This window comes from Enhydra lutris, unplaced genomic scaffold (genome assembly GCF_002288905.1).
Source record: "Enhydra lutris kenyoni isolate GAN:26980312 unplaced genomic scaffold, ASM228890v2 scaffoldscaffold37, whole genome shotgun sequence".
NCBI classification, from domain to species: Eukaryota; Metazoa; Chordata; class Mammalia; order Carnivora; family Mustelidae; genus Enhydra; species Enhydra lutris.
In genome coordinates this window covers 17,397,282-17,407,673 of record NW_019154121.1, presented here as the reverse complement: position 1 = coordinate 17,407,673, position 10,392 = coordinate 17,397,282, and positions in this window count along the sequence as shown.

Genomic DNA, 10,392 nt, shown 5'->3' with positions numbered 1-10,392 from the left:
GGGTATGTGCTATGGTGAGTGCTGTGAAGTATGTAAACCTGGTGATTCACAGAATTGTCCCCCTGGGGATAAAAATATATTATATGTTTATAAAAAATAAAATTAAGAAAATAAATAAATAAAAATAAATAAATAAAAGATGCTGCTGCATTTTCCAGATCCCCAAATAAACACAACATCCCTCTTATGTGTCATTTTTAAAAGGAAGATAAATCTCAGAAACTTTAATTAGGGACATGTGTGTGGCTCAGTTAGTTAAGCCCCTGCCTTCAGCTCAGGTCATGATCTCAGGATCCTGAGTCCTGCGTCTGGCTCCATGCTCAGTGGGGAGCCTGCTTCTCCCTCTGCCTGTCCCCTCCCTGCTTGTGCACTCTCTCTCTCTCTCTCTCTCTGACAAATAAATAAAAAAAATCTTCAAAAAAAAAAAAAAAGAAGGAAAGAAAGAAACCTTTCATTAGACCTCCCATTTTGTCTATGTGGCTAGGATTAGGTCCAGCATTTTGAAAAATGTAACCTCGATGAAGAAATAAATGTTGTCTGTCCTGTTCACTTCTATATCCCTAGAATACAGAACAATATTTGGTGCATAGCTTATATTTAACATATAGGAACCTATTTTATAATATAGTAATAGCAGTAACTGATAACAGTAAAAACATAGCACATCTGTTCAGACTATGGGCTCCAGAGTTAAATGGCTGTGATGAGGGAGTAGGAGGCTGGCTGAGGACAAAGCAAAAGCTGGCACCTTGCACCCCCTCTCCACTCGCTCCCCTCGGTAATGTGTATGACATACCTCAGGCACCTCTGACTGCCACAAGCGAGAAACAAATAGTTAACTTGCAGAAATCACAATCCAATCAGACAGGAGTCACCCTTGGTTTACAAATGTCCTAGAGATCTACAAAGAAGTTAAGTTACCTTATCAATAGCACAATTTCCAGAGGCAAATAACTCAGTTCCTCAAACCCTAATGTCACCCTCCCCTCCATAAACAAAACTGAAGCAGGCTGAGGTAGAAGGAAATGTAAATATAGTTAAATCTCTTCTGAACCTAAATCTCACTAACAAAGATGCTTGATAGCAGGATTGTGACATCCCACCAGGAATCTCCCAACTATCTTGATGTTAATGGCTGGCCAAAAGACAACATCGATCAAGCCGCAAGGCCTCCGGTATCCAGGCACTTTGTAAGCCCTCTTTAGCATATGAAAGTTCCATTGAAACCTCCTTTCCCCTCACCTTCCCCCAACTGCAAGGTACATAACCTGCCATCTCTCACAACCCGGGGCAGCAGCTCTTCCTGCCCACAGGTCCTGTCCCCGTGCTTTAATAAACCACCATTTTGCACCACAGATGTCTCAAGAATTCTTTCTGGGTCATCGGCTCCGGACCTCAGCCCACCGAACCTCACCTAGGTTCTAGAACTTCATCAGCTGGGAACTTTTTTCCTCTCTTTTTGGACCTTAGATGAACAGAATTGGCTTAATCATAGCCCTCCATTCATGACAACTCTCATCATTGCTCCATGTAGGGCTCACTTATTTATTTACTTATTTACCAATAATGTAATAGAAACTAATCTCACCATTCAAAACAAAAATTAGGATCTTGACAATAACCTATTTCTAACTTTATGACTACCAGTCACATTCCTTGCCTGTTCCCATCCAAGATAAGCATTATAATAAATTGTCTCAATATTGATTTCCTTTTTTAATATAGTTTAACATCTATAGGTATTCCTAAAAATATTTTATCTCATTGTTTTCAACTTTACAAAAAATTAATTACCTTTAAGTAATATTATGAGATTTACTTTTTTTGCTTAAACTTATATTTGCTGATATGACTCATATTTTGCATGTCACTTTAGTCTATTCACTGTAACTGCTATACAACAGCCCATTCTGTTGATATATCACCATATATTATCCTACTTTGATGTTAGTAATCACCTGAGCCATTTTAAAAAGCTGCTGTAGGGATGCCTGGGTGGCTCAGTTGGTTAATCCACTCCCTTTGGCTCTGGTCATGATCCCAGGGTCCTGGGATCGAGTCCCACAAGGGGCTCCTTGCTCAGCCGGGAGCCTGCTTCTTCCTCTGCCTGATCTGCCTGTCTCTCCCCCTGCATGTGCTCACTCTCACTCTCTCTCTCTCTCTGACAAACAAATAAAATCTAAAAAAAAAAAAAAAAAATTAAAATTAAAAATAAAAATAATAAAGCTGCTGTGAACATTCTTGCAGAGCTTCCATTGTACACATGCAAGAGTATCCCTTGGGCATTTTCACCTGGATGTGGATTTGCTATCATAGGGTGTGTAAATAGTCAAATCAAGTAAATAAAACCAAACTGTTTCCAAATTGGCTGACCTATTCGCTTTTAGTTCCATTTCATCTCCAGTATTATCATATCACTAATTCCATTTTTTTCTATTATTTGTGTTTTCCTAATTGATCTGTAGATTGCATACATACCACACACACACACACACACATAACACATCCCAGATATTCTTGATACAGCTGTTTTGTGTCTGTCTGCTCTAATTAATTTGTAATCAGTCTGTGCCTTAGCTTTTCACTCTATAAAATAAGATAAAATATAAAATATGGTACCTACTGGTGATGGTTCATTTTATGTGTCAACTTGACTGGGTTAAGAGATGCCTAGCAAGCTGGTAAACATTTTTTCTAGGTGTGCCTGTAAGAGTATTTCTGGAAGAAATTAGCATTTGAATCAGTAGACTAAGGAAAGAGGATCATCTTCTCCAATGTGAGTGGGCATCATCCAATCCACTGAGGGCCTAAATAGAACAAAAAGACAGAGAAAGGGCAAATTTGTTCTCTGCTTGATCTGGGACATCCACCTTCTCCTGACTTTAGATATCAGTGTTCCTACTTGTGAGCCTTTCGATTTCAGATGAGGAATTATACCGCTGGCTCCTATGGTTTGCAGGTCTTCAGTTTTGGACTAGAATTACATCCCTGGCTTTCCTAGACCTCCAGCTTATGGGTGACAGCTCATGGGACTTCTTAGCCTCCATAATCATGTGAGCCAGTCACTCATAATAAATTTCTTTCCATCTCTCTGTTTCTCTGGAAAATTCAAATACACTACCTAATAAGGGATTTTTTTAGGAATATATTATTAATGTAGAATGATTTATTAAAAGTATCTTATCAAATATCAATGTTATCATCCCCAACTTACAAATTAGCAAGTTGAGGCTTAGAAACGAATAATTTGACCAAGATGGTACAGCTAGGACATGCCAGTGCTAGAATGTATACCCAAACTGAAACAGAGCTTCTGTCTATTCTTAACCACTCTACCATACCACCTCTTTTCATAGCCTGAAATTGAAAATTTCTTGTGAAACTTTGCTACAAGGAAAGACAATGGAAAATAATACTTTTGATGACTATGCTCATCACATATTTGGAAAATATGTCTCTACCTTGTAAAATAGATACTAGAATGACAGGATGATCAATATATTGTAATAAGCATAACAACGATCACATAGTAGGTGGTTAATAAATTCTAATTATGATTTTTATTTTATAATACCACAAATCCAGTGTTAAAAATCTTCTCCAAACTTTATCAATAAGAATAATAAAGCTTTAAAAGAATAAGTGACTTGTCCAAGTTTGTATGGACAAAGAAGTTACAGACCATAATCTTGTCTGATTGTAAAGCCTGTATATGTCTAGATCATTTTACTATATATTTTTATTCTTACTCAAGAATCAGATCAATGTTTCATGATGCAAAAGAGAAAAAAATCAACAAATACACAGGGCACTTCAATAAAGATATATATATTAAATGACTGTGATAAATTATAAGAGAAATATGGTGTTCAAATATCAAATCTCATGGCATAAAATTTATTTTTTAAAAAATGATCTACTTTTGATACTGTAAGAATGTAGTATGTTGACAGAAGTAACTCTACTTATCATGGTGAGCATTGAGTAATGTAGAGAATTGTTGAATCAATAAGTTGTACACCTGAAACTCATATAACATTGTGTGTCAGTATACTTCAATTTTAAAAAAAGGTTACTCTTTCCCCTTTACTTCTATCTACTTAAATGATATAATAATCATTTTCTAATATTTGGAAGACTTTGTGAGGAAGGACGAATTAGATCTGTTCTGTATGGCACCAAAGAATTAATCTTTGATTAAGTGGCAGACTGCATAATGTTATTAACAATAACAATAAACTAATATTTATTAAGAATTTATTCTCTAACAGGCACTGTGATATGTCCTTTATGTGAATCATCTCATTTACAATCTCATCTCATTACAATAAAGCAAGTGGTAGGTCTTTTTCTGCATGTGAGTAAACACAGGTTTAGAAAAGTTAAATAATTTGTGGAATTATTTATGACTGATGATCAGTGGATACTAACCTAAGTGGATATTAACATTTGCTGAAGTCCAAAATGCATATTCTTTACCATAATGGTACGTGCTTAACAGAAATAAAACTTTCCAAATACAGTAGGATCCCTATCACAAGAGTTATAAAAAAGAAAGGGCTAGGAAACCACTGGACTGGTATCCCACTGAAAATATTCATGTATTTTTTCCATCTAACTCATATTTGTTAAGTGCCTACTATGTAGAAGTCATATTACTTTACAATTTAAGGATTATATGAAAAGCAAGATTGTTCAAAGAAAACAGATTTAAATTGGAGGCAGAAAACTGAACTGAATTTTTTTTTTTTTTTTTAGTTTCTGTAGTCATATAATTCTGTAACTCTTGATTTCTCTTACTCCAAATAATGCCAGCAGTTCCTAAAGCAACTAAAACACAAGGCACTTGCTGGTTCATTTGCTTTCTCTTTCCTAGTATCTATATATGCTCCATTCCATATTCAATATGCTGATTTGAATTAGCTTAGATGCCACTCAGAACTGAGGAGTGAAATCCAGGCATTCCTACAGAGCTCTTTACAACTGATTGCTGAAACCTCAAGCTGTGATACAGCATGAAATGCCCATCTCCCAAGTGTTTCACACGCTCTCACTGTCATTTCATCAGGGAAGGGAGATTACCTATTTTTCTCCTTGAAATCATTTCATTTCCTGTCTTCAGGCTGGGTAGCTTATCTATTCTGATAACAAAAGATACAGAGATCTCTCATTTGTCATACCTTTCCAACATTATGAGACATTTCCTCACTAATTACTGAGCAAATCGAAAGGGGTAAGACAGTGCTACTCAAAATAAAGGGATTTTCTTCTTATTTATTTATTTATTTATTTTTATTGTGGGAAGAACACTTAATATGAGATCTACCTGCTCACAATTTTTAAGTGCACAAGACAGTATTGAACACTAAAGCAGAAGGCTGTACAGAAGATCTCTAGAACTCACCCATCTTGCAAAACTAAAAGTTTATACCTTTTGAACAGCAACTCCCCATTTCCCCTCCCTCCAGCCCCTGAAAACCATCATTCCACTTTCTGTTTCTACGACTCTGAATATGTCAGTGGAATCATGCAGCATTTGTCCTTCTGTGACTGACTTATTTCACTTAATATAATGTTCTGCAGGTTCATCCATGTTGTTGTATATGAAAAGACTTCCTTCCTTTCTATATATGTCATGTGACTAGAAAAATTTTATCTATTTCTGAGTTTTATGATGAAATTTTTATCAGCTTTTTCAAAACCACAATTTGTTTTTAATCTTTTTCTCATTTTAGATAAATATTGACTTCCATGTGTTTTATAGAAAGAACAAGTACCAAGCTTCAGTATCTGATTCTTTCATAAAAATCTATTGAATTATTCAATTATATACCTTGGAAAGATTGTTTTATAACTAAGGTGGTTTGGAAAAATTATTCATGGTCATTTTCACATTCTGTGACTTCTGGCAAGGATACACCCACAAAGAAGGCTGATTCCATAATCCTCAGTTTCCATTTATTTGGTGAATTTGATTAGAAAATGGAAATTGATTATTATAAGATTGGACAGTAAGCATTACAACAAATTTGTATTTGGTTTAGGTCATACCACAGTGATAGAAAAGCAAGAATACATTATGGCAATAAAAAAGACCTAAACTTTCAATGATTCTACCATTCTCTGGCATGGCTTTGCATCAGACCGGTCCACAGACCTATGAAAATAACATACACTAGAAGCTTACTTTCGGAATTTCTAATTCAGGAAACCTAGGGTGAGTATAGATATCAGAAATGTATTTGAGGGGAGCCTGGGTGGCTCAGTCAGTTAAGCATCCGCCTTTGGCTCAGGTCATGATCCCGGGGGTCCTAGGATCAAGCCCCACTTTGGGTTCCCTGCTCAGCAGGTAGTCTGTTTCTCTCTCTCCCTCTGCCTCTCTTCCTGCTTGTGCTCTCTCTCTCTTTCAAATAAATAAATAAAATCTTTTAAAAAATGCATCTGAAGTCTTCAATGAGTCTGATGTGTGTCCTCAGTGAAGAACCACTGATTTTCCTGGTATAAGCCAGAGTCCTTAGCATGGACACATCATGACAGCTAGCAAACTTCTACTTAGTACCATATACCAGCCCCATCTCCAACTTCAATACTTATACCCAAGTAATATGGACCTACTTGCAGTTTTTTGGAATCACCATGCATTTTCTCATCCCTGGAATAAACTTTCCCTTGTACACTTGGAACATTCTACTCCTATTTCAGGACCCAATCCAAAAACCATCACCTCTCTCATTTTTTCCAAGAAAACATCCTGTTCTAATTCCTCAGGCTGCCTTATAAATTAAAGATATATATATTCATGGCAATTAAAAAACTGTATTGCCATTATTTGTCTAGATCCCTGTCTTCCCTGTGAGGCTGTGATCTCCAAGAAAGTCCAGAACCTGTTCATCATTTTATACATGGTGCTTAAAACTGTGCTCTGCCAGAGAGAGACAAACCAAAAAACAGACTTTTAACTATAGAGAACAAACTGATGGTTACCAGAGCAGAGGTGGATGGGGGATGGGTGAAACAGGTGATGGGGATTGAGTATACGTGCCATGATGAGGGCAGGGTGATGTATGGAACTGTTGAATCACTTTATTACATAACTGAAACTAATATAACACCCTATGTTAACTAACCAATTAAAATAAAACTTGATTTTTTTAAATAAAAACTGTGATCTGCAAAGGCAGGCACTAAAGCAGTATTTGCTGAATAAAGCAGTATTCATTTTTTTAAATGAATCAGTGAATGAACAACAGCACCAATCAACCAATCTTTCAGGTCAAACACTTCAAACCTATTCTTCTCTGCTATTCAGTTGTCACAATCACAGATTCCACTGTTAGATCTGTTCCTCTCCTTCTCCACGGCAAATGCAGATACTTTCTTCTACAGGCTAATGCCATCTTAATGCGCTCCTATGATACCCTACGGTCTTCAGCAAAAAGTCTTGATGCCCTATCATGTCATACAAGGTCATGCCTGCTCTGTGTCTACCTGACGGTAAGGCCCAGTTTCTACCATTCCCACAAGCAGAGCCTACAGTCCACTCATATGGACCTACTCAGGCCTCCAAAGCAGGCCATCGATTTCTGTCTTCTTTATTTTTGCATGTATTTCTTTCCTTAGAGACTCCTTCTTCTCTGCCTGGATAAAAAAGTACAACCATTAAAAAAATTCAGCTCAATTGTTCACCTTCCCTGGAAAGGCTCAGCTAATCCTTATCCACCTAGATTGAGCTAAAAACATAATCCTCCTCCCACTTCCTCAACTCCCAGTGCATCCTTCTAGGCTCTGGTCACTCCAACTGCTGACTTACTATCTTTACCAGTAAACTAAGAAATTTTCCAAGGAAGAGACTATGGCACCTACTAAAAGTCTACTTCATGTGATTCTGACAAAATACCAGCTGTATTCTACAATGTAACTCAAGACTTGCCTCACATCAATTTGTTTAAAATGTTTTTAACTTGAAGGATGTAAATGTAGTTTTTCTCAAATTAATATCGCATAGAAAATATTATAATGAGAGATGAAGTTTGAGAATTAAAAATCAAGAGCCATTTTATCAGGAACATGAAGGCTTTTCATAATCTAAACACAGTGCCAGAAACAGAGGACCCAAAGATGACCGAGACAAGATTCCTACAATTAAAGACTTGACAAGCTGCATTTAAAATTAACTAAAAAAAAACAACAAAATCGTCAGTGTTGATCAATACTCTTTTGGCAGGTGATCAGAAGCAATTTTTGCACTGAGCCCTAGAGATTTAAACAAACTTATATTTTCTCCCTGTTTCTTTTTTTATGATTGTGAATCCTGCTTGATTAAAAATTTCTACAAGATTCTTTCATTCACTCATTAACTCCTTCATTTAATAAATGTTTCCTGACCATGTCCCACATCAGGCACTTTGCCAAGCACAGATGGTACAAAAATATAATAAGATAAATACTTTTCCTTAGAGGCATTTTTAACGAAGATAGATAAATACAACAAACACAGTAAACCTAAAAACAAAGTAAACTTAACTCTGCATGGGGATCCTGACAGGCTTCTCAGTGAAGGTAACATTTAACTTCAGTCTTGAGGAAAGAGTTAGAGTTTGCCAGAAGTTTTATTGTTTGAGGCGATGATAGAGATGAATATGGAATCGGTTTTTTATGGTGCATGCTAGCCTATATGAGCCTCTAGCTGTGTGACACAGTTAACAACCCATGAAGGGGACAACTTTTCCAGAGACAGGTGTTCTGGCATTTTCCTGACTGGAATCCCTTAGATTATTTCCCCAGGCACTTGAATTTAAAGAAAAGTTCTCCCAGTATAGAATCTTCAGGAGTGCAAAGTGTCAAATTATTCATTTTTGTTATTTTATGCATATAAACTAAAGGATTTTCAACAAACTTTTGTATGAATATATGTGCGGGGAAGACTCAACAAATTATTTTTCTATGCCATAAAACCTTTCAGCTGAGAATAAGTTTGTCATCTCCAGATTTTGCTAATGGGCTTTTGGTGCCTTCCGAACATTAAAAAGTAGGGTTTATGGAAAAGAAAGTTTCACAATACTTTCAAAAAGCAGAAGACATTTCATCAATAGTCAACATATTTTAAACTCCCCATTAGGACAAATAAGGAAGAAGACTAATGCAATATACCAATTTTGTTTATTTTTTTCTTCTAAATTTGATTTTTCTAATCACAAATGAATAGATTCACACTGTGGAAAATGGGGGGGGGACATTAAAAAATAACAATGATCATAATCTCTGTCACTTGCTGAACACTTTGTGCATCGGGCTTCACATACATTACCTCATCTAATCCTCACCACAACCCTACAAGGTAAGGTAATATTATCATTATCATTGCATAGTAAGAGAAAAGAGGATTAAGGAGACCTAGAGATACCAGCCAAGGATAGAGCCAGTTAGCAAAGGTAAAATATCTGACTTCAGAAACCTCACCTTTACTCATCTTCTACAAGGCAACCAACATTTCATCTAGTTGTTGGTTTCCCACTTTTTCTTAATTAATTAATTTTTAAAAAATATGTATTTATTGAGAGAGAAAGAAAGAGAGCATGCATGTGAGCATACACACCCAAGCAACCGTGTGGGGAGAAGGGACAGAGGGAGAGGGAGAGAACAGATTCTCCAGCACTCTCTGCTGGACCAGCACCTAAAGCAAGGCTGTCTCACCACAGCCAAAACCAAAAATTCAACGCTCAGCCAACAGAGCCACCCAGGCATCCTGCCTTAATTAATTAACTCACTTAAATAATATTTCATTACATGGTTATACCAGGCACTATATTAGATAAGGGAGCTACAGAGGTAAGGACAGTCTCTGCCATCACTGAATTTTTATTCTAGCAGAAGTGGTGGACATGGCATAAGTAATTACAAATGTGATGTGTATAACAAAGGAAAAGTGTTTGGAAGCTTGTAATAAGAGGGGCCAAATGTAGACTGGTGGACCACAGAATGCTTCTCCAAGTCATCTATCTGTGTAATTACATAAGTGTAATTGAGTATAATACTATTTCTGAGTATTCAATGATACCTTGTTCATTTCACACTATATTCTAAGCATTTCTGAGTAATAAAGTGTGATTTGTTTTAGCTACTTACATAACATTTAGATTTAAGAATGCATCCATTAACCATTTTCTATTATTGGATATTTCAGTAGTTTCCTATTTTTCTTTGTTATAAACAATAATATAGTTAACAACCTTGTGCTTAAAGTTTTTCCTCTATGTATAACTATCTAAAGATAATTTCCTTGGGAAAAAGAATCCCCAAATTAGAAGGCTACAGATACCTAGAGTATTACAGGATCTCAAAAATATACTAGCTAAATAAGTGAATACAGATATGAATGGAAAAACAGAAAAT